This window comes from Myotis nattereri (assembly GCF_964212035.1).
Source record: "Myotis nattereri genome assembly, chromosome: 3".
NCBI lineage: Eukaryota > Metazoa > Chordata > Mammalia > Chiroptera > Vespertilionidae > Myotis > Myotis nattereri.
Window position 1 is genome coordinate 65,877,067 of NC_138077.1, and position 23,481 is coordinate 65,900,547.

Sequence of the window (23,481 nt, forward strand, 5' to 3'; positions counted from 1 at the left end):
CTCTCTCCCTCCTTTCCTCTCTCTCTTTTCCTCCTTTCCTTCATCCCTCCCTCCCTTACACTCCCTAAAAATCAATGGAAAAAATATCCTCAGGTGAGGATTAACAAAAATAAAAAATCATTTTATGGGTTTTTATTACTTTATAATTGATTACTAGAAAGTTAGAATAAAATTAAGTAAATTCAATAAGCAACATAAGTCATTTTGATATGTGGTACATCAACTTACTATTATATGATCAATTTTGGCAAAATTGAATGATTCCAATTCAAAGGTTATTTTAATAACTATAATGAAATAATGTATATAGTGGAAATATGTACAGTTTTATGGGAATACAGATGGAGTGAACCATATATTTCTAGAATAAGTTTGCATTATAAGTAGTATGCACATATTTAAATAAACAATATGTACTATTTAGTTTTACCAAATAATTTAGGCATATCTACACTAATAAAAGAGAAACATGTAAATGGATGTCACTCCGCTATGCTCACCAGCCAATCAGATTAGTATGCAAATTAACCCAACAAAGATGGCAGTTAATTTGCATACATAGGTGCCCAGCAGCCTGGGTCCCGGGAACATCATCAGCACCCAGGTCACTCCAAGGTAGGCCCTGTGTGGGCCCTGAGCAGCGTAGGAAGGGCCTGAGCCAGGGGGCTCCTGGGCAGGGGCAGAGCTGGCCATCAGAGCTGCGGGCGGCCCCTGCCCAAGCCTAAAGCCTCGGCCAGAGGCGTCAGGCCTGGGCGGGGGCAGAGCCGGCAATTGGAGAGTGATGGGGGTCGATGCCTCCGGCCGAGGCGTCAGGCCTGGGCGGAGGGCCGAGCCGGCGATTGGTGTGAACTACAGAGGAAACACCTTTTCTGACCACTCATTGGCTAAGCTCCCTGTATGCCACTGGTAATATTCTTAGTAACTTGGGTAATAAGAATCCAAAAAGGTGATCTAGGGTTTTTCACCACACTCCTGGAGAAAAAAATGAAGGTCCGCTGCTGGAGGGCTAAGAAATGTCATATTCTGCCCTAGCCGGTTTGGCTCAGTGGATAATGCCTCAGCCTGCCGACCGCAGGGTCTGGGTTCAATTCTGACCAAGAGCATGTACCTAAGTTGCAGGCTCCTCCCTGACTGGGGCCCAGGTCAGGGCTCGTGCAGGAGGCAACCAATCAAAGTGTTCTTCTCACTTTGATGTTTCTCTCTCTCTTTCCCTTTCTCTTCCCCATTCTCTAAAAGTCAATGGAAATATATCCTCAGGTGAGGATAAAAAAATAATAATAAATAAATGTCATATCCTATGAAAGACACATCTTGAAAATGCCTAAAGAAAGTTGTCATTTTTCATGGTGAAGGGACCGGAGTCCGTGTTGATGAAAACACCTTGGTGGCTGCGGTGACTGGCAGTGGCTGCAGCAGCAGGGTGATGGGGCTGGTGCCTTCTCCTGATCAGCCCAGTCACCTCCCACAAAGGGAGGCCAGACTGTGGCATAGGCCCGCTCCCCAAGGGGAGCAGGGAGCGGGCCTAAGCCTTCAGTAGGACATCCCCTGAGAGCTCCCAGTATGTGAGAGGGTGCAGGCTGGGCTGAGGAACCCTCCCTCCCCACCCCAGTGCACAAATTTCATGCACCGGGCCCCTAGTCTATCCGTAAGAAAGATGACAGTGAATTAAAAGAGTGTGGTTAGCGCAATGAACTTCTAATTCAAAGGTTCCAGGTTTGAGTCCTGGCAGAGTCACTGTCTTTGAATTGTGCTCCTGAAACCTGTATAATTTTGTTAACCAGTGTCACCCCAATTTAAAAAAGGAAAAAAAAAAAGTGCTTTTTTAAATAATCATTCAGGAAATACACATGCAATAGTATTCTTTTCTAGCAGCAATCATTTTTGGGAGCCCAATAATATGAACATTGCTTTAAAAAGACCTTAGAACAACATTTTTAGGATTGTTTTCAGATTTCGTATTTAAATTACAAAAGATAACCATTGTCATGTTTCACACTTTACATTTTTCATGTTATTTTTTTTAACCTGAGACAAATACAAATTGGGGGAAAAAAAGTTATTTTCTCCAGTGCAAAAAGGGAAAAGACCCCCATTCCCTTTTCTCAGAGCATTCTCTTTAGAAAACTTGTAAATATATTCTCAGCTCCTTTGAGATGTGTGTGAATCTTTTTTGTTGTTGTTAATTCTCACCCAAGGATGTTTTTTCCATTGATTTTTTAGAGAAAGTGGAAGGAAGAAAGGAAAATGGAAAGAGAAACATCGATTGGTTGCCTCCTACCCACACCTCAACTGGAGCCTGGGATTGAACCTAAATCCTGTGTGCATGCCCTTGACAGGGAATCAAAGCTGAAACTCTTTGGTGGGAGGGCCAATGCTCTAACCATTGAGCACACCAGCCAGGACTGGATGTGTACAAATCTTTTTAAAAGCAAAATAATCATCTTGCGTCATTTGTTGAAAAGACTAACTTATCTCCATTGAATATACACCTTTCTCAAAAATCAGTTCACAATATTTGCATGAATTTTTATGTGGGCTTTTTTTTCTGTTCCACTAATCTAAGTATCTATTATTTGGCAAATCTCATGCTATCTTCAGTACACTACCTTCATAATGTCTTGAAATCAAGTAGTGTGAAACCTCTAGCTTTGTTCCTTCTTTTTCAGAATTATTTTGGTTATTCTATTTTTATTTTTTTTTGGATATTCCATATAAATTTTAGAATCAACTTGTTAATATCTATGAAAAAGCCCGCTGGGATTTTCATTTGAGGGAACTGAGATCTTAACAATATTGAGTCTTCTGATCCATAAACATTTATTGGATCTTCTTTTATTAATGTTTTCCAGTTGTCAGCATAGAAAGCCTGCACGTTTGTTAAATTTATACATAAGTACCTCATTATTAGGAGGCTCTGATATAAATGGTATTTGTAAAATTCAAATTCATATTATTGAATTTATATATTAATATGATTCTTTCTTTTACCTTCAATTAACTTTCAATCTGTGACCTTACTAAACTCACCCATCAAATCGAGATTATCTGATATTTAATGAGATTATCTGAGATTTTCTACAGGAAAAGCAAATATACACACTGAAAAAAATATCTAGAAAGCTGCCCATAAAATATTAACGAAAATTATTTATAGGTAGTAGGATCCCCAATGATTTAATATTTTTTTGGTAAAGCTTTAATGTTTTATACAACACTGTGTCATCAAATTAATTTATTTCAATAAAGCAATAATGAGTATGATACTCATGCTAGCACACAGGTTTCCATGAAAAGTATCTGATTTCAAGTTGACAAACTGGCAAGAAACATTTGCAACACACATGGAAAAAATCTAATTTTTTAAACATCTAATAAGCTACTTCAAATTAAGAAAAAGACAGACAAATAACCACTAGAAAAATAAGCAAAGTTTATGAAGAGAAAGCTTCACAGAAAAAGATATATAAATAGATCCTCAACCTCCTTCTTAATTAAATACATATTTAAACAATGACTATGCACCATTTCTATCTACTAAATCCTGCTAAAGCAAAGTTCCTGAGGTATGGCAAAACAGGTACTTAGAAACACTGCTGATGAGAATAAACACTGGTACAACCCTTTTGGAGGATAACTTGGCAACAGTAAACTTTTTATTTTATTTTTTTTTTTTTATTTTATTTTATTTTTTTTTAATATTTTTTATTGATTAAGATATTACATATGTGTACCCTCTACCCCCCCTCTCCCCGCTCACCCCCTCACCCCCCCGTTGTCCGTGTCCATTGGTTAGGCCTATATGCTTGCATATAAGTCCTTTGGTTGATCTTTCCCCCTTGCCCCCACCCTCCCCTACCTTCCCTCCAAGGCCCGACAGTCCAATCAATGCCTCTCCGTCTCTGGATCAGTCCTTGTTCATCAGTTTATGTTGTTCATTATATTCCACAAATAAGTGAGATCTTGTGGTATTTATCCGCTCTCCAGTTCCATCCATGCTGTGGCAAATGGTAAGAGTTCCTTTTTCTTCTTCCTCTTCTTAAAGAATACCTTTCAGCTTTTCATATAATGCTGGTTTGGTGGTGATGAACTCCTTTAGCTTATTCTTCTCCGTGAAGCTCTTTATCTGACCTTCCATTCTGAATGATAGCTTTGCTGGATAAAGTAATCTTGGTTGTAGGTTCTTGGTATTCATCTCTTTGAATATTTCTTGCCACTCTCTTCTGGCCTGCATGGTTTCTGTTGAGAAATCAGCTGACAGTCGGATGGGTACTCCCTTGTAGGTAACTGACTGTCTTTCTCTTGCTGCTTTTAAGATTCTCTCTTTATCTTTTGCTCTTGGCATTTTAATTATGATGTGTCTTGGTGTGGTCCTTTTTGGATTCCTTTTGTTTGGGGTTCTCTGCGCTTCCTGGACTTGTAAGTCCATTTCTTTCACCAGGTGGGGGAAGTTTTCTGTCATTATTTCTTCAAAAAGGTTTTCAATATCTTGCCCTCTCTCTCCTTCTGGTACCCCTATAATTCTGATGTTGGTACACTTGAAGTTGTCCCAGAGGTTCCTTACACTATCTTCATATTTTTTGAATCTCTTTTCTTTTTTCTTTTTCGGTTGGGTATTTTTTGTTTCTTTGCATTTCAAATCTTTGACTTGATTCTTGGGATCCTCTTGTCTGCTGTTGGAGCTCTGTAAAGTATTCTTTATTTCAGTCAGTGTATGCATAATTTCTAATTGGTCCTTTTTCATGACCTCCATGGTCTCACCATACTCCTTGAGGGATTCATTAAATTTATCGGCGGTTTCCATAAAATTCTTGACAAACCTTATAAACGTGGCCTTGAACTCTATATCCAGTCGTCTGGCCTCCTCCGTTTCTGCCAATTGTGACCTGTTTCTTTGTCTCCGCATTTTGGCTGCTTCCCTGTGTTGATAGAGTGGCCTGCGCGCCAGGTGTCCTGTAGGGCCCAGTGGCTCAGCCTCCCCAGTTACCCGGGGTGGACACTCTTGGTGCACTCTTGGTGCCTCGCTTGTTGTAGGATCACTGGGAGGAATTGACCTCCAGGCCAATTGGCTGTGGGAAGCAGCTGTGTCTGAAGTGGGAGAATGGTCCCCCTCCGACCACTGGGTACAGTGGCTCCTGGATCTAAGGAGGTGCTAATTCAGCCCCTGCCTGAGGCCACACAGCAGGAACTACGAAGAGGCTCAGCTGTGAAGCAATGCAAGCCGCTGCGGGGCCTTGGGCCTTCTCTTGGAAGTTCCGGGTCTGGCTGGCCCGGCTGCAGTTAGGTAATTATCAGGTTGCAAAGTTCTGGGGCATTCACATGCAAAAGCCTCTGCCGCAGCCCGGGTGGGGCGGGGTCTCAGGGAGGCAAAAGGCCGGAGAAAGAAGCTATGGCTGATTCTCCGCGCGCGGAGTCGCGCGTCTCAGTGTCCCGGCAATGGCTGCAAGCACCTCCGAGGGAAATCTGCCCCCAAGTTCGCCCGCTGCCGCCTGAGAGAGCAGCCTCTCCCCGTATGAGACCTGGGTCCCCAGAGACTTCCCGGAACCGGAGATCAGAGCAGTCAGGAGCTTGTGATTCAAAAAGACAGCCGCGTCCTCAGGTGCCACCCCCTTTCCGCGCGCGTGAGCCGCTGCGTACCTCTGCACTCAGCCTCCGCAGCTCCTCTGGCTCTCAGCGTGCTTTTCTTTTCTTCTAGTTGTAGAAATTACACTCAGCCAGCCTTCCTGTTGTTTTGGACGATGTTTGCTCCGTCCTTTGGGCTAATTTTCAATTGTTGTGGGAGGCGACTATTTCCCGGTGTTTATCTATGCCGCCATCTTAGTTTCTCCCCCAACAGTAAACTTTTTAAATGTTCATTACCCTTTTGCCACAATTCCACTTCATGGAATTTATCCTACAATGTGTGCACATGTGTGATAAAACAAATGTAAAAGAAGATTCAAGGTAACATTAGTGGTAATAGTAAAAGACAGGAGCCAATAAAAATTCCATCATTAGGGGATTTGTGAAATAAATTATGGTACAAAATTCATATTGAATATTAAGCAACCATTACAAGAAGAAAGTGGATCCATAAGCAGTGCTAATAGAAAGAGCTCTAAATAAGATTCAAAGAGTAAGCAAGCACAGTGTGCTCCCATTTGAGTGCTCTTAGGAATATATGTATATTCCCCTGGGAATATAAAACAGAAAGTTTCTGGAAATATAAATAAGAAATTACTAAAGGTAGTTATCCCTCAGGAAGAAGGTTGGAGTGATCGTCATTGGAAGGGCCACTCACCTTCACTATACACCCTCTTGTAGAATTCGAACATTTTATTATGAGAATGTAGTACTTTTAAACGTTCTTCTTAAAAGTTGCTTTAATTTACTGTTATGATTTTTTAAATACTGGGCTTTAAAGTACTCTAGCTATCTAGAAATTCAGTTATGTTGTATTAAGTACTGCAAAAGAGTATCAGAAATCTGAGAAAGTTCAGTGGATAAATGGTTAAATAAAATATACACTAAAACAAAAACATAGTTCTATATTTTTATTATAAAATACCTATATTAAGTTTATATTAAAAATAGCCGTTCTTTCTCTCCTTGTGCACACATGCACAGAGGAAAAGCTAAGTCAGGACACAGTGAGTAGGCGGCCACATGCAAGTCAGGAAGACAGCTCTCACCAGAAAGTGACCTTGATAGCACCTTAATCTTAGACTTCTAGCTTTCAGAACCAGGTCTTCACCATCCTCTGACAGAGCATTCAGCCTCTAATCTCTTCAACCTTTATTCTGTCTTCTACACTCCTACCAGAATGATCTTGAAAGCTAGCAAAATTTGCCCAGCCAGCGTGGCTCAGCGGTTGAGCATTAACCTATGAACCAGAAGGTCACGGTTTGATACCGGGTCAGGGCACATGCCCAGGTTACCCGCTGGATCCAAAGTGTGGGGCGTGCATGCAGGAGGCAGCCGATCAATGATTCTCTCTCATCATTGATGTTTCTATCTCTTCCTCTCCCTTCCTCTCTGAAATTAAAAAAAAAAAAAAATGCACTTTTGTAAGAAAAATGACTAAAATCTGCTCCTAAAACATCTATCTGAAAGATTACACGAGTAATGATATAGCCCTAGAAAATTTTATAAAATTGCTCTACAACCTGTTAAGGAGTATCTTTTATTTGGGGAAAGATAATATATATTGAACATCAAATTTAAATTTTTCTTACAAAACCATTTGAAAGAAGCACCAGTAGAAATTGTGACAAATCATTTCCCTTTAGTTCTATTTTCTTAGCCATTATTTAATATTTTTCTAAGTCAGACATCACCCCTCCTCAAATTACAACTTAGTTTTTACATTGTGTAATTATGAATAACATGCTGCTTATATTGAAAAGCATTTTCTGTCTAGCACAAAAGCTGTAATTTTCTAGAGTATTGTCACTCATCAGTTCTATTTTGATAATGAGGTAGTAAAGTGGTTTTCTGCAACTTCCTGTCTTTCTTACCTGCTATCAGCTTCTCTGTATCAGGTAGTTGTGTGAACTGTCTTCTGTATTCCTCATTCCTGTCTTTATAGGTGGAACTTGAAATCTGTAACAATGAAAAGATTAAATTTTTGATTAATTATTCTCATTAAAGGAACTGAAATGTAGCATCTTAAAAATACATTTTAAATGAACTTTAAAATAATATGCTTTTGATGCAACATTTTGTATGTCTTTGTATGAAAAACCACATAAATAAACATTTCAAAAAACACCAAAAGGAAGTAAAGGAAGTTACCAGCATGATGGAGTGAAGAGTTTGGCAAATCCTCTCTGCAAAAGCAAATTTATAGCTGGGGAAAAAACTGTCAAAAAACAATCACCTCAGTCCTGGCCAGTGTGACTCAGTAGGAGCGTCATCCCGTGCACCAAAGGGTTGAGGGTTCAGTTCCCTGGACACATATGGTAACCAGGTTGTGTGTTCGATCCCCGATCTGTCGTGCAGGAGGCAACCAATTGTGCTATTTCTTTTGCATTGATGATTCATTCTCTCTCTCTCTCTCTCTCTCTCTCTCTCTCTCTCTCTCTCTCCCCCTCTGCCTTCCTCTCTCTCTAAAAATCAATGGAAACATACCCCCCACCGTGATGATTAAGAAAAAAAAATCACCTCAAATTATTAGAAACTGACCAAATACATACAATAAACTGAAAAATAATTGTTCATGAAAATCTACTGAACTTGGAAATACTAGTAGTAGAGGTCTGGGGCACTGTTTCATTAGCCAGCTCCCACTACTCTTCCTACCGTATCAGTTAAGTCAGTGTGGTAGTTCTCTGAGGGTAGAACAGGTCATGAAAACTAGCAGCTTTGCTGAGAGAGTGGACTGAGTTCATTCTAAGTGAAAAGCAGAAAACCTAGGCCCAAAAGTGCAAAGGAAAACTCTGAAGCTATCAAAGTGAATGTAGATTGTAGAGCCAATGGGGGCAAGAAACAAGCAGATGGCAGATTAGCAGGGGACTTAACAAAGAGATCTTGGGGGAGAGACAGCCATAAGTAGGCTTGATAAACATTCAATGTATTTCTGGCTAAGCCGGGGCTGCATGGTATGCAGCAGAGATTAGAGAGATCCCAACTATCCACACATTCCTGGTTAGACTCATAATAAGCCCCAGGGGAACATAAAAGCTGAGGCACACTTGAAAATGATCGGAACTTTAAATGCTTTCCCCAATTTACACACAAATCTGTCAGCAGAAGAAAAATAAACGCCTATTACTGGCTCTATGTATTTGAGCACAGTTTTGACCAACCATTGACTGGCATAAAGGATGACTCCTGGGAAGGCATCTTTAGATAAAAACAATAATAAACAGGGCAGAGACATTTGTTGCCACATGCCACAGGACAAACTGATTTCACAGATTTATTATAGGTAAGTTAGTAAACAAAAATCAGCAATGACAAGCTTTAGGGGCAGAGAGGATGCAATCAGAATCCAGAGTTGCTACAATATATTATCTAAATTGGACAATTATAAAAAAAAGTATAAAACATACAAAAGAAAAAAGAAAAATGTGGTTCATAATAAGGAAAGAAAAATGCAAGCAATTGGCTCTTTCAGGGTCCCCAGATACAAGATTTAGCAGACAAAGACATCAAAGCAGTTATTATAAACTAGAGGCCTGGTGCACAAAATTCATGCACGGAAGGGGGGGTGTCCCTCAGTATGGCCTGCACCCTCTCCAATCCGGGACCCTGCAGGATCAGGCCTAAACCAGCAGTTGGACATTCCTCTCGCAATCTGGGACTGCTGGCTCCTAACCGCTCTCCTGCCTGATCACCCCTAACCAGCTCTGCCTGCCTGCCTGCCTGATCGCCCCTAACTGCACTCCCCTGCCGGCCTGATCCCCTTAACTGCACTCCCCTGCCAGCCTGATTCCCCTAACTTCTCTCCTGCAGGCCTGATACCCCTAACTGCTCTCACTTGCTGGCCTGATCACCCCTAACTGCCTCTGCCTCAGCCCCATCAACGTGGCTTTGTCCAGAAGGACATCCGGAAGGTCACCCGGAAGATGTCCGGTCTAATAGCATATTACTTTTTTATTAGTATAGATATATACAAAGAACTAAAGAGAACCATCCTATCTAATAAAAGAGAAACATGGTAATTGATGTATGACCACTACCCTTCCCATTGGCTAATCAGGGTGATATGCAAATTAACTGCCAGCCAAGATGGCAGCCGGCAGCCAGGCAGCTTGAAACTAACATGAGGCTTCCTTGCTTCAGTGATGGAGGACTCCAACGTTCCCTGCCTGCCTTGCCGGCCTCTGAGCCTGCAGTTTAAGAAACATAGTAACATATAGAAGCTAAACAAAACCCCAGAAACCTGCTTTCAGCGAGCCGGGGATCTCAGAGCTAGAGTGGATATGGAGTTACGATTATAGAACCGAAACAAATCAGATACCTGCTTTCAGGAGCGGAGGGCTAAGAACTGGAGCCTCAGAGCTAAAGGTGGCCCAGAATAAAAAAAAAAAGAAAAAAAGGAGCAGTTGGGAGCTTCAGTCACCCGCCAGCCTGAAAACAGCCCTCAGCCCCTCACCCAGACTGGCCAGGCACCCCAGTGGGGACCCCCACCCCTGAAGGGTGTGTGACCAGCTGCAAACAGCCATCATCCCCTCACCCAGGCAGGCCAGGCACCCCAGTGGGGACCCCCACCCTGATCCAGGACACCCTTCAGGGCAAACCAGCCGGCCCCCACCCATGCACCAGGCCTCTAATCTATATAGTAAAAGGGTAATATGCCTCCCAGCACCGGGGTCAGCGGAGCTGAGAGGCCTCCCAGCACCAGGATCAGCATGACAGGGGGCAGCGCCCAAACCCCCTGATCGCCCTGCGGCTCTGTGTGTGACAGGGGGCGGGGCCATAACCTCCCTATCAGCCCTGCTCTGTTCATGACAGGTGAAGGCGCCCCAACCTCCTGATCAGCCCTGCTCTGTGCCTGATAGGGGGGAGCTCCCCAAACCCCTGATCGCCCTGCGGCTCTCTGTGTGACAGGGTGCAGCGCCCTACCCCCCCACCCCGCGGGCCCTGCTCTGTGTGTGACGGGGTAGAGCCATAACCTCCCCATCAGCCCTGCCCTGAGTGTGACAGTGGCGGTGCCCCAACCCCCTGATCGGCCCTGCTCTGTGGGTGATAGAGGGTGGCGCCCCCCCCCCCACGGGCCCTGCTCTATGTGTGATGGGGTAGAGCCATAACCTCCCCATCGGCCCTGCCCTGAGTGTGACAGTGGCGGTGCCCCAACCCCCTGATCGGCCCTGCTCTGTGGGTGATAGAGGGTGGCGCCCCAACCCCCTGATCTGCCCTGCTCTGTGCATGACAGGAGGGAGCTCCCCAACCCCCTAATCGACCCTGCTCTGTGCGTGACAGGAGGGAGCTCCCCAACCCCCTGATCTGCCCTGCTTTGTGCGTGACAGAAGGGAGCTCCCCAACCCCCTAATCGACCCTGCTCTGTGCGTGACAGGAGGGAGCTCCCCAACCCCCTGATTGAACCTGCTCTGTGCGTGACAGGGGGGAGCTCCCCAACCCCCTGATCGGCCCTGCTCTGTGCGTGACAGAGGGTGGCGCCGCAACCTCCCCATCGACCCTGCCTTGAGTGTGACAGGGGGCGGTGTCCCAACCCCCCAATCAGCCCTACCCTGAGCGTGACTGAGGGTGGCATCGCAACCTCCCAATCCGCCCTGCTCTGTGCATGACAGGGGACGGTGCCCCAACTCCCCAATCGGCCCTGCTCTGAGCCGAACCAGGGACTGCACCTAGGGATTAGGCCTGCCCTCTGCCACCCAGGAGCAGGCCTAAGCCAGCAGGTCGTTATCGCCCGAGGGGTCCCAGACTGCGAGAGGGCACAGGCTGGGCTGAGGAACCCCCTCCTCCCCCCCAAGTGCACAAATTTTTGTGCATCAGGCCTCTAGTGCTTAAATAATTAAAGGTAAGTATGGCAACAATGACTCCACAAGTAGATAATTTCTACAAATAAATTTTTAAATATATTTTTATCGATTTGAGAGAGAAAGGGAGAGGAGAGAGAGATAGCAACATCAATGATGAGAGAGAATCATTGATCGGCTGCATCCTGCATGGCCCCTACTGGGAATCAAGCCCAGAACCCAGGCATGTGCCCCGACCAGGAATTGAACTGTGACCTCTTGGTTCATAGGTTAACACTCAACCTCTGAGCCACACTGGCCAGGCAATAAAAAAATTTTTTTTAATAATATGTTTGTGTGGATTTCAGAGAGGAAGGGTGAGGGAGAAAGAGATAGAAATAGCAATGTGAGAGACACATATCAATTGGTTGCCTCCCAACCAGAGCCAGGGATCAAACCTGCAACCCAGGTATAAGCCTTTGACCAGGAATCAAACCCTCAACCCTTCAGTGCATGGGCCATCGCTCCAACCACTTAGCAACACCAGCCTGGGCTATATTTTTAATCAAAATGAATTAAAATGGTATCCTAAATTATGTTGTACACCGGAAACTAATATAAAATAATATTGAATGCACACTGTAATTGAAATTAAAAAAAAATTTTTAAATGGTATCCTAAAAAATATTTGGCACATAAAGACAGAATTAAAAGGGGAAAAGAAGACAAAAAAGATACGAAACATTGAGAAAACAAATAGCAAAATGGCTACTCACGAATACAACCATATTATAACTACATAAAATATAAATGGACTAAACACAGAGACTGACAAACTGGATAAAAATAAACCCAACTAGACATTTAAGAACTTATCCTGGAGAACCAAGATGGCGGCATAGGTTAACACCGGAGTTTGCTGCTTTGAACAACTACTTCAAAAGTGAAACTAAAAGACCAAACAGACATCAGCCAGAACCACAGGAACGCTGGCTGAGTGGAAGTCCTACAACTAGGAGGAAAGAGAAACGCATACGGACACTCAGAGGAGGCGCAGTGCTGAAGTCAAATTCTGAGGTGCGGAGTGCGTGGAGCGGGCTGGTGGCGGAGGGCGCGGTTGGCGTTTTCAATCGGGAGGGAGTCGCAGACTCTGAGCTCCAGATCCGGGTGAGTCTTTAGGGACCCAGACTCAAACGGGAGAAGCGGGACTGTCTGGCTTCGGTCAGAGCGAGTGCAGCTTTCTCTCCGAGCTTTGCAGCGGGTGCTGGGACTCAGAGAGGCAGAGCCCCTGGGGACAGGACTGAGAGCCGCCATAACTGCTCTCTCCGGCCCACCCTGTTGATCCTGTGCAACCCGCCCTGCCCAAGCCCTGCACAGAGGCATTTGCCAGATAGCCTCAGGCAAACGCCAGATTAGCACCTCCCTAGAGGACAGAAGTTCTCTCACTGCTGACACAGCTGATTCTCATAGCCACTTGGCCTGGAGGTCAAACCCTCCCTGGAATTAGCTACAAAAATCAAGATTTAACTATAAGACTTCGAACAAAGACCACTAGGGGGTGCACCAAGGAAGCATAACAAAACGCGGAGACAAAGAAACAGGACAAAATTGTCAATGGGAGATATAGAGTTCAGAACCACACTTTTAAGGTCTCTCAAGAACTGTTTAGAAGCCGCCGATAAACTTAATGAGATCTACAAGAAAACTAATGAGACCCTCGATGTTATATTGGGGAACCAACTAGAAATTAAGCATACACTGACTGAAATAAAGAATATTATACAGACTCCCGACAGCAGAACAGAGGAGCACAAGAATCAAGTCAATGATTTGAAATGCGAGGAAGCAAAAAACACCCAACCGGAAAAGCAAAATGAAAAAAGAATCCAAAAATGCGAGGATAGTGTAAGGAGCCTCTGGGACAGCTTCAAGCGTACCAACATCAGAATTATAGGGGTGCCAGAAGATGAGAGAGAGCAAGATATTGAAAACCTATTTGAAGAAATAATGACAGAAAACTTCCCTCACCTGGTGAAAGAAATGGACTTACAGGTCCAAGAAGCGCGGAGAGCCCCAAACAAAAGGAATCCAAAGAGGACCACACCAAGACACATCATAACTAAAATGCCAAGAGCAAAAGATAAAGAGAGAATCTTAAAAACAGCAAGAGAAAGAAACTCAGTTACCTACAAGGGAGCACCCATACAACTGTCAGCTGATTTCTCAACAGAAACTTTGCAGGCCAGAAGGGAGTGGCAAGAAATATTCAAAGTGATGAATACCAAGAACCTACAACCAAGATTACTTTATCCAGCAAAGCTATCATTCAGAATTGAAGGTCAGATAAAGAGCTTCACAGATAAGGAAAAGCTAAAGGAGTTCATCACCACCAAACCAGGATTATATGAAATGCTGAAAGGTATCCTTTAAGAAGAGGAAGAGGAAGAAAAAGGTAAAGATACAAATTATGAACAACAAATATGCATCTATCAACAAGTGAATCTAAGAATCAAGTGAATAAATAATCTGATGAACAGAATGAACTGGTGATTATAATAGAATCAGGGACATAGAAAGGGAATGGACTGACTATTCTTGGGGGGGGAAGGGGTGTGGGAGATGCGGGAAGAGACTGGACAAAAATCGTGCACCTATGGATGAGGACAGTGGGTGGGGAGTGAGGGCGGAAGGTGGGGCGGGAACTGGGAGGAGGGGAGTTATGGGGGGAAAAAAGAGGAACAAATGTAATAATCTGAACAATAAAGATTTAATTTAAAAAAAAAAAAAAAAGAACTTATCCTAAGGAAAGGATTTTAAAAGATGTATTTATAAGCTTGGTCATTAAAGATGCATATAGTAGTAAAAATTGGAAGCCATAGAGATTAATTAAATAAAACCATTAAAAGAGAAAAAAATAAATAAATAAACCCAACTATATGCTGTCTACAAAAGTCACACCCTAAATCCAAAAGGAGTGGAGGGGCAGGGATGGGCTGTAGGGGGCCAATCGGGGGGAAATGGGGATATATGTAATACTTTCAACAACAAATAATTATTTTTAAAAATCAAAAGCTCTAGCCGGCATGGCTCAGTGGATAGGGCGTTGACCTGTGGACTGAAGGATCACAGGTTCGATTCCAGTCAAGGGCATATGCCTGGGTTGCAGGCTCCATCCCCAGTGGGGGGCATGCAGGAGGCAGCCGATCAACGATTCTTTCTCATCATTGATGTTTCTATCGCTCTCTCTCCCTCTCCCTTCCTCTCTGAAATAAATAAAAATATATTTTAAACACACACACAAAAGTGAAAGAATGGAAAAAGATATACCATACAAACAATAACCCTAAGAGAATATGAGTGGCTATGTTACTATACGCTGAAATAGACTTTAAGACAAAAAAATTAATAGACACTAAGATATTTTTAATAATTAAAAGATCAATATATGAGAAAGATACAACAATTTTAAATGTATATATAACAAACAGCAAAGCCCCAAAAATTAGGAAGCAAAAACTGACAACACAATTGGAAAACAGACCATTCAACATAAGTTAGAAATACTATTAAGCCATTCTCAATAACTGATAGAATGACTGGAGAGAAAGCCAGCAAGGATATAGAAGACTGTAACAACAGTATCTAGCCATTTACAACAGCTATGTAGAAGGCATTATACTAAGTGAAATAAGCCACACAAAGAAAGACAAACACTAGGTAGTATTACTTTACTATGGAACCTAAATAAAAAGAGAAACCCATAGAAACAGAGTAGAAAGTGGTCGCCCAGGGGCTTGGGAGTAAAAATAATGAGAAATTGGTAAAGGGCACAAAAGTTCATCTATAACATGAATAAGTTCTGAGGAACTAATGTAGGATATAATGACTATAGTTGATAACACTGTACTGTGTAACTGAACTTGACATTTGCTAAGAAAGAACTTAATATTGTCCCAAATAGAATTAATATGTAAAGCAATGGGTGTATTAATTAACTAAGTGGAAGGTATTCTTTCACAATGTGTGTGCATATCAAACCCTCAGAACATACACTTTAAATAGTTCACAAGTTTATTTGTCAATTGTATTATCTATATATATAAAAGGCTAATATGCAAAGTGTCCCCTCGGGAGTTCAACCATGAGACCAGGAGTTTGATCACTTGCTGTGATGTGCACTGACCACCAGGGGGCAACGCAGAACATGGCGGGCAACCAGCGGCAATGGTGGTGGGGCTCTGAGGGAGCAAGGGAAGGAGGAGGTGGGGAGGTGGGGAGGCAGGGAGGCGAGGAACCTGATCAGCCCTGATCACCGGTCAGGCCTAGGGACCCTACCCTTGCATGAATTTCATGCACTGGGCCTCTAGTATGTCAATAAAACTGAGAGGAGGGGAAGAAACATTATCCACCAACTATATTTGCCACTTATAAAACACTTCATTCAACCAGTGTGGAATCTGTACTTTTTTTCAAGTACAGAACATTCTCCAAAATATATAATATGCTAGGTCACAAAACAAGTTTCAATTAATTTAAAAGGATTGAAACCATACAAAGTATGTTGTCTGTCAAAATAGCCTGGTACTATCACAAGAACAGGCATAGAGAACAACGGAACAAAACAGAGACCCCAGAAATCGACTCACACCATTATGGTCTATTAATATTTGACAAAGGAAGCAAGAACATACAATAAAGATAGTTTCTTCAAGAAATGATTTGGGGAAAATTGGATAGATACATGCCAAAAAAAAAAATGAAACCAGACCACCGACTTACACCATACACAAGAATAAACTCAAAATGGATAAAGGACTTAAATGCAAGCCATGAAACCATAAAAATCCTAGAAGAAAACATAGGCAGTAAAATCTCAGACATCTCACAGATACATCCCCTATGGCAAGAGAAACAAAGGAAAAATAAACAAATGGGAGTACATCAAACTAAAAAGCTTCTGCACAGCCAAAGAAACCATTAACAAAATGAAAAGGAAACCCCTATATGGGAGAACATATTTGCCAATGATATATATGATAAGCAGTTAATTTCCAAAATATATAAAGAACTTATACAACTCAACACCAGGAAGACGAACAATCCAATTAAAAAACGGGCAAAGAACCTGAACAGACACTTCTCCAAAGAGGACATACAGATAGCCAATAGACATATGAAAAAATGCTCAGCATCACTAGTCATCAGAGAGATGCAAATTAAAATGACAATGAGATATTACCTCACACCTGCTAGAATAGCTACCATCAATAAGTCAACAAACAAGTGGTGGCAAGGAAGTGGAGAAAAGGAAACCCTAGTACATTGCTGGTGGGAATGCAGCCTGGTGCAGCCACTGTGAAAAATAGTATGGAGTTTCTTCAAAAAATTAATAATGGGACTTCCTTTTGACCCAGTGATCCTACTTCTGGATATATACCCTAAGAATCCCAAAACACCAATCAGAAAGAATACATGCACCCTTATGTTCATAGCTGCATTATTTACAACAGCCAAGATCTGGAAACAGTTAAAGTGCCTATCAGTAGATGAGTGGATAAAAAACTGTGGTACATTTACACAATGGAATACTAACTACACTAATAAAAGACAAAGATGCTAATCGACCGTACCTTCGCTATGCCCAAGAGCCAATCAGAATAGTATGCAAATTAACCTAACAAAGATGGTGGTTAATGTGCATACACAGGCACCCAGCAAAGACTGAAGACAGTGTAGAAGGAAGCCAAGCACTGCAGAAGGGAGCCAAGAGGCGGAGAAGGGAACGGATCGGAGGTAGCAGAGACGGGAGCAGAGCTGAGGCAGCAGACACGGGAGGGAGGCAAGCAGAGGACACGGGAGGGAGCCGAGCTGGCGGGGAAGGGAGGGAGCCGAGATGGCGGAGACGGGAGGGAGCGAAGCGGCGGACACTGGAGGAAGTGAGGCAGTGGAAAAGGAAGGGAGCGAAGCGGCGGACACTGGAGGAAGTGAGGCAGTGGAAAAGGAAGGGAGCGAGGCAGCGGAGAAGGGAGGGAGCGAGGCAGCGGAGAAGGGAGGGAGCAAAGCGGCGGCAAAGGGAGAGAGCCGAGGTGGCAGAGAAGGGAGGGAGCCAAGGGCGAAGCAGTGGAGGGAGCGAGGCAGCCCGCCTCGGTGGGCTTCGCTCCCTTCTCTGCTTCGCTCCAGTCTCAGGAAGCCCTATTCTTGCAGGAATAGGCCCAAGGAAGCCCTATTCTTGCAGGAATCTTCCTGCAACGAGCCTCTAGTGCAGCTATAAAAAAGAAGAATCTCTTACCCTATGCAACAGCATGGATGGGCCTGGAATTTATAATGCTAAGCAAAATAAGCCAGTCAGAGAAAGACAAATACCATATGATCTCACTTACATGGGGAATCTAATGAACAAAATAAACTGACAAACAAAATAGAAAGAGCAGTATGGATACATGGAACAGACTGGCAGCTGTTAGAGGGGGGTGCAGGGGGATGACTGGATGAAAGAAGGTGAAGGGATTAGCCAAAGAACATATATGCATATTGCATAGACACAGACAACAGTGTGGTGATGGCCAGAGGGAAAGGGGTGCAGGGCAGGCAAAGGGGGAAAATGGGGGCTTCTGTAGTAGTATCAACGACATAAATAACGTTACTCCACCAAATCCAGGCAAAAAAGAAGAGATGGTAGAAAAAGAATTTCTGGAAGGGGTGATAAAAAACTTGCGCACCTTCCATTTAGTTTAAGTAAATATAATCATTTAAAACAAACGTTACTCTGAGTTGTATAATTTCTTTTTTTTTTTTTTTTTGTATGTAACAAAACACATTTCAGGTTGTATTTAATTTAAATATTTTCAAATAAGAGTAAATGTCTGAATGTGGCCTGGATCATGTTTAAATAGTGTTGGCTCATATTGATTATGGTGTCTAAGATTATATGTATATAGTTTTTTAAAAAAGAAAAGAAAAAGGCATACCTTTGCCACTTTTATTACAATGTCTCTGCTCATATATTTTTTTAATTAATCCTGTGATTCACTGTACTTCCTGATTCTAAAGTCTTTCATCAAAAATAGAAAGCTTTCATGCATCCTCTCTTGGAATATTGCCTCTTGCTCATTCTCTCTGTTCACCTCTGAAACTCCTATTAGATTCATAATGAACTTCTCTACTTTTCTTCTTATATCTTAAACCATTCTCTTTCAAATATTCCATCTTTATCTCTCAGGGTACAATCATTTCCTCATATATATCTTTCAATTTACTGATTTTCTCTTTAGCTGCTTTTTCCCATGTCCAGTGTATTTTTAAATTATTATTTCAACACCATAGTATTCATTTCTAGAAGTTGCATTAGGTTGTTTTCCAAATCTGCCCAGTATTTTTGAGAATGTCTTATCCATGCATCATATTTTAATGCCTTCTATTAAGTCTGTGATAATATCAACTGATTGTTTTATAGTCTTTATCTGGTAATTTATCTGAAGTTTTGGAGGGTCTAATGTGCTATTTATTTAATCTCCTTCTCCTTCCTCATAAAGTGTTAAATTCAAGTCCCAAAACTTCATGAGAGATGAACTACAGGTTATGTGCTCTGAGGAAGATTTCCCACCACCCACCACCCTAAACCCAAGTTTAACAGATAAGCTTCCTTGTCTTCAATCTGCATGTGTAACAGGATTTTTTTTCCTAGTCTACCTTTTCCAGAGAGTATAACTCTTCAAGAGTCGTGGCTTTATAAACAGTTCTCAGTTCCAATTCATACAAGTCCCAGGCACCACCTCCAATCCCAAGGTGGCCATTAAAGCTTGGTCACTGAGGCTAATAAACCCCTCAGGGCTGCTTCAGCATTGAGCTTATGGGCTAACATCTCTGGAAATCAGTCCCTTCTTCTTTGTTAGCCCTTAGGTGTTTCCCTTGCTGTTTTATGAGCCCAGACATGCATTTCAAGAAGATGTTTATAACATTTTATCCAGCTTTTCTAAGGACTTAGGAGCAGAAGAGCTTTTACATTAAATAGTCCTGTCTTCATATTCTAAAAATGTTAGTTGCTATTCCCTCTTAATTAAATCTGAAAGTATTAAAAGATACCTGGGCTTTCAAACAATTTTTACCTGTATTAAAAATTTAAATTGGATAAAACATTTCTTTTAATCAAACAGACATTGGAAAATGAGTTTATTCTTTTTTTATCAGTTACCAAAGCGAAAATCTGAAATATCCTTTTCAGGTTGAATAAATTCAAGATATGTTGTGGAGGACAACATATGATTCAAGAAAGCATCTTCTCCAAAGTTGCCAAAGTATGTTACAAACATACTAATTAATCCTCTTGGGTAACTTTTTAATTTAACAGTGCAACATGAATTAATCCTCATGATGTACCTCTAAATCAGGTTTGTGGCAAGTTTTATCCCCACTTTTATAATAATGAAAGTGTAATATGCAAATCAACTGAACAACCGGACAGCAGAACTACCATCCGGACGACCTTCCAGACGACCATGCTATGACACGCACTGGTGCCAGGCCAGCCAAGGCGGGTGCGATGTGATTGGTTGGGGGGCCCGGCCATTGCCCCACGACCGCCCCGCAGAGGGAGGCCTAGGCCACCCAGCTGGCAGCAATCCGGGGCCCCTCAGGAAAGGTCCCTAAGCCTGGCCACAACCAGGGCCTGTAGGTATAAATGAATGTTTAATATAAGTACCTGACCCAAAGCATTTTACTTTTATGAAATACATAGGTAAGTATGTCATCTTTTAAACATACACAACAGAAAATCTCAAAGGCTTTTTCTCCTCCCAACAGTTGCTAGAGAAGTTACTAAGAGAAGTTACACTAAACAAATGTATCTGCCACAGATCTCTGTAAGCTTTTCCTCTGGGACCTTAATCCACCAGGAATATGCCATTATTCTAATTGGGAAAACAAAAGTTTGGTTTGGAGGTTTTTTGTCTTTCTTTTGCCATGTATTTTTACTAACAGTTAAAGGGCAAAAGCATGAATATTTATTTGCCATTACTTCATTTTAAATCTCATTTCTTCATTTCACAAAATTTTTATTGTGACATTAGGATTTAAAAATTCATAATGAAACTCACTTCCCACACATTAGGATTAAATATGTTCATTTTTAAATAAAAAAGAAAACAAATATAACAATTAATATTCCTATCTTTTTAAAAATATATTTTATTGATTTTTTACAGAGAGGAAGGGAGGGAGATAGAGAGTTAGAAACATCGACAAGAGAGAAACATCGATCAGCCACCTCCTGCACACTCCCCACTGGGGATGTGCCCGCAACCAAGGCACATGCCCCCGACCGGAACCGAACCCGGGGCCCTTGAGTCCACTGAGCCAAACCGGTTAGGGAGATATTTCTACCTTTATATTACAGGATTGAAATAGAAAATCTGCAGCTAGGGGGCTCACTATCAATTGCTATGAAAAGTTAATCATATTCCTTTAAATGAAAGTCCTACTGTCAGAACAACAGTAGCCAATCTGTTAAGTAGCACAAGGTTAAATGGGCAGGGTCTAAAAGATGTCAACCTCTGCAAAAAAAAAACAAAAAACCCAGAACTTTAATAAACTTTGGTTCACTTTCTTGTATCCTTTTAAGTTTTCACAATTTTTTAATTATGAGGAATCATGAAAATACATTTTCCAATATTACAAATGAAAGTGTTCTTATTCAGCACTTTCAACCTTTTAATCACTGGGACCGTCTTAAGAAAAGGTGTTGCCATGTAACATCTTCCTGCTGAGTATGCTCAGAGGTTTTTATTGTGGTTAGTGGTAGAGGTAGATGGATTTAAAATTATAGAGGAGAAAAAAAAAATAAAGTGGCAGAGAAGTGCATTATTTTGCAGACTTCTTAACCATCATTTTTAGCGTTATAGTTGTACTACATTAGAGCCACTCGTCTGTCTACACAGACCTCTGTCCTCCACATTAAGAGGCTAAGGCCGCTACAGCTTTTGAGCTTCTGCTGTCATTTCTTGCTAGTGTCTATGTATTATCCCAAAGCAATTCCCTTATTTCCAACATTCTATTCAACTAAAAAAAAAAAAAGGGACCAACTTATTTACTAGGTGTATAAAAATATGTCAAAAATATATTAAAGAAATTCCAAATGAAGACTTGAGGAATTCTCACAATATATACCACCATGAGCTTGGATTTAGCTTTCCAGGTTCTTTTTTATTTTTGTTTGCTTCTGAGTTCTGATAGTTCTGGTTTCTGTGTAAGTGACTTCTGGAAAAGTCAGTAAAACTTCTGAGATGTTGTATTTGTCTTTAAGTCTATTTCATGTGAATCCATATAAAAATTCCTCAAGCCTGGCTGGTGTGGCTCAGTGGCTGAGCAACAACCTATGAACCAGGAGGTCAGGGTTCGATTCCAGGTCAGGGCACATGCCCATGTTGCAGGCTCGATCCCCAGGAGGGGATGTGCAGGAGACAGTTGATCAATGATTCTCTCTCATCTTTAATGTTTCTATCTCTCTCTCCCCCTCCCTTCCTCTCTGAAATCAATAAAAAAAATATATTTTTTAAAAAAAAAATTGCTCAAAATAAAGTGCTTGCCATCATCAAAGAAAACTAAAACTGAGCCAAAATAAACCTTCAACATTCTAAAGCAGTGCTTCTCAAACTTGAATGTGCATACAAATCCCTTGGAAATCTTGTAAAAATGAAGATTCTGACTCAGTAGGTCTGAGGCTGGGCCCAGGATTCTGCATTTTTAATCAACTGACATGTGATGCCAAATCTTCCAGCTCCACATTCTACACTTTGCGGTGAAAAGCTACATACCTCTTTCCCCCGCACCCTCTCTCTCTAAATCCTTATTCCCCTGCCTTTTCCTTTTCTTACTTTATCCTTTTTTCTTGCATCAAATCTGCAAAGAGTAACCACAGTAATTCTTTAGCCCTATACATAGCCCTTGGAACTATGAAGGTTCCCAATCTATAATAAATATAAAAAGCAGAGTGCAGAAGGGTCAAAACACAACAGTCATAAACTTTCTCTAAATGTGTCCAAAAATAATATAATCAAATGTAGATGATATAATTTTTAGGGTATGTGGTTATTTTGATATATTTCTTAGCAATAAAATATTTTCCTTCTTAATAGGAAGTAAGAGCCTGTTATTAACCTGAAGATTCGATAACATTCAATAACTGGGCTGCTAATTATGAACAGAATGATGGTACTTGTACTAATCCTTATAACCTGTTAACAATATGTCTTTTTTTGGTCTACTCTAAAATTATTAGAAATTCTGCTATCACGTACATATACCTAATCCTCAAGATATCAGCTTCCTAATAAATTAATATTGGAACTATATATGCCTTATACTCTTATGTAAAATTCACTGATTGCTGCATTAGTCTACCAAATGACTCATAATTCTCACAGGAATTGTTAGATTTAAAATGAGCCCTTTAATATAATAAATGCTAGCATTCATATGGTAACAGAAATGTTCTTACCAAAAGACTCTGTGCACCGAATCAAGGAGCCGCAGTCTCAGTTTACAGTGGGGAAACCTGAAGCAGATCCAGGTTATGCAACCAAGTGATCACAGTGCAGACAGGCTACGAAACCTTAAAACCAACCTCAAAATCATTATACACTGCAGGTCAAACATAGTTACATTTCCTTCTAGGTACAGGAACTAATTATTTAAATTAAAATGATGTAAAATAGCTGGCTTCTCAGTAACATTTAGAAATACGATTTCTATATAATGTTAGACTCTTGCCAATACAGTGAGTGGGATCCAATTCTGTGGTGTAGTTTTCTCCCAAGAAAATTGAAGCAGATAATTCCACTCCATCAAACCAGACAACAGTGCATTCTAGTGGCCAAAGGAGGGCATACTCGGAAATGGTTTTGGGATTCAAAGGCTAAGACAAATATCTAAAATCTAGAAGCGAATGAAAAATATTATAAATAATATATGAATTGCTGCAAACTTATAAAATTTTGCATTTAAGATTAAAATGAAGATAGAAGAAAAAAATGTTACCCAAAAGCTCCAGTCACCACTCCAGTTATGCCCATGTGGCCCCGGTTTTTTA

At 41.5% G+C, this 23,481-nt stretch overlaps 1 protein-coding gene across 1 annotated transcript in view; it reads right to left on the reverse strand.

Moving 5' to 3' along the window:
* GRAMD1C (GRAM domain containing 1C) overlaps window positions 1-22,973 on the reverse strand; it is an 82,881-nt gene extending 59,908 nt beyond the window's left edge. Inside the window, exons 1-2 of the mRNA XM_081085658.1 lie at window positions 22,891-22,973; window positions 7,494-7,578 (exon numbers count right to left, since the gene is read on the reverse strand). The gene's annotated coding sequence lies outside the window, so the exon portion shown is untranslated. The remainder of the gene's footprint in view (window positions 1-7,493; window positions 7,579-22,890) is intronic.
* Window positions 22,974-23,481: the final 508 nt, after the last annotated feature.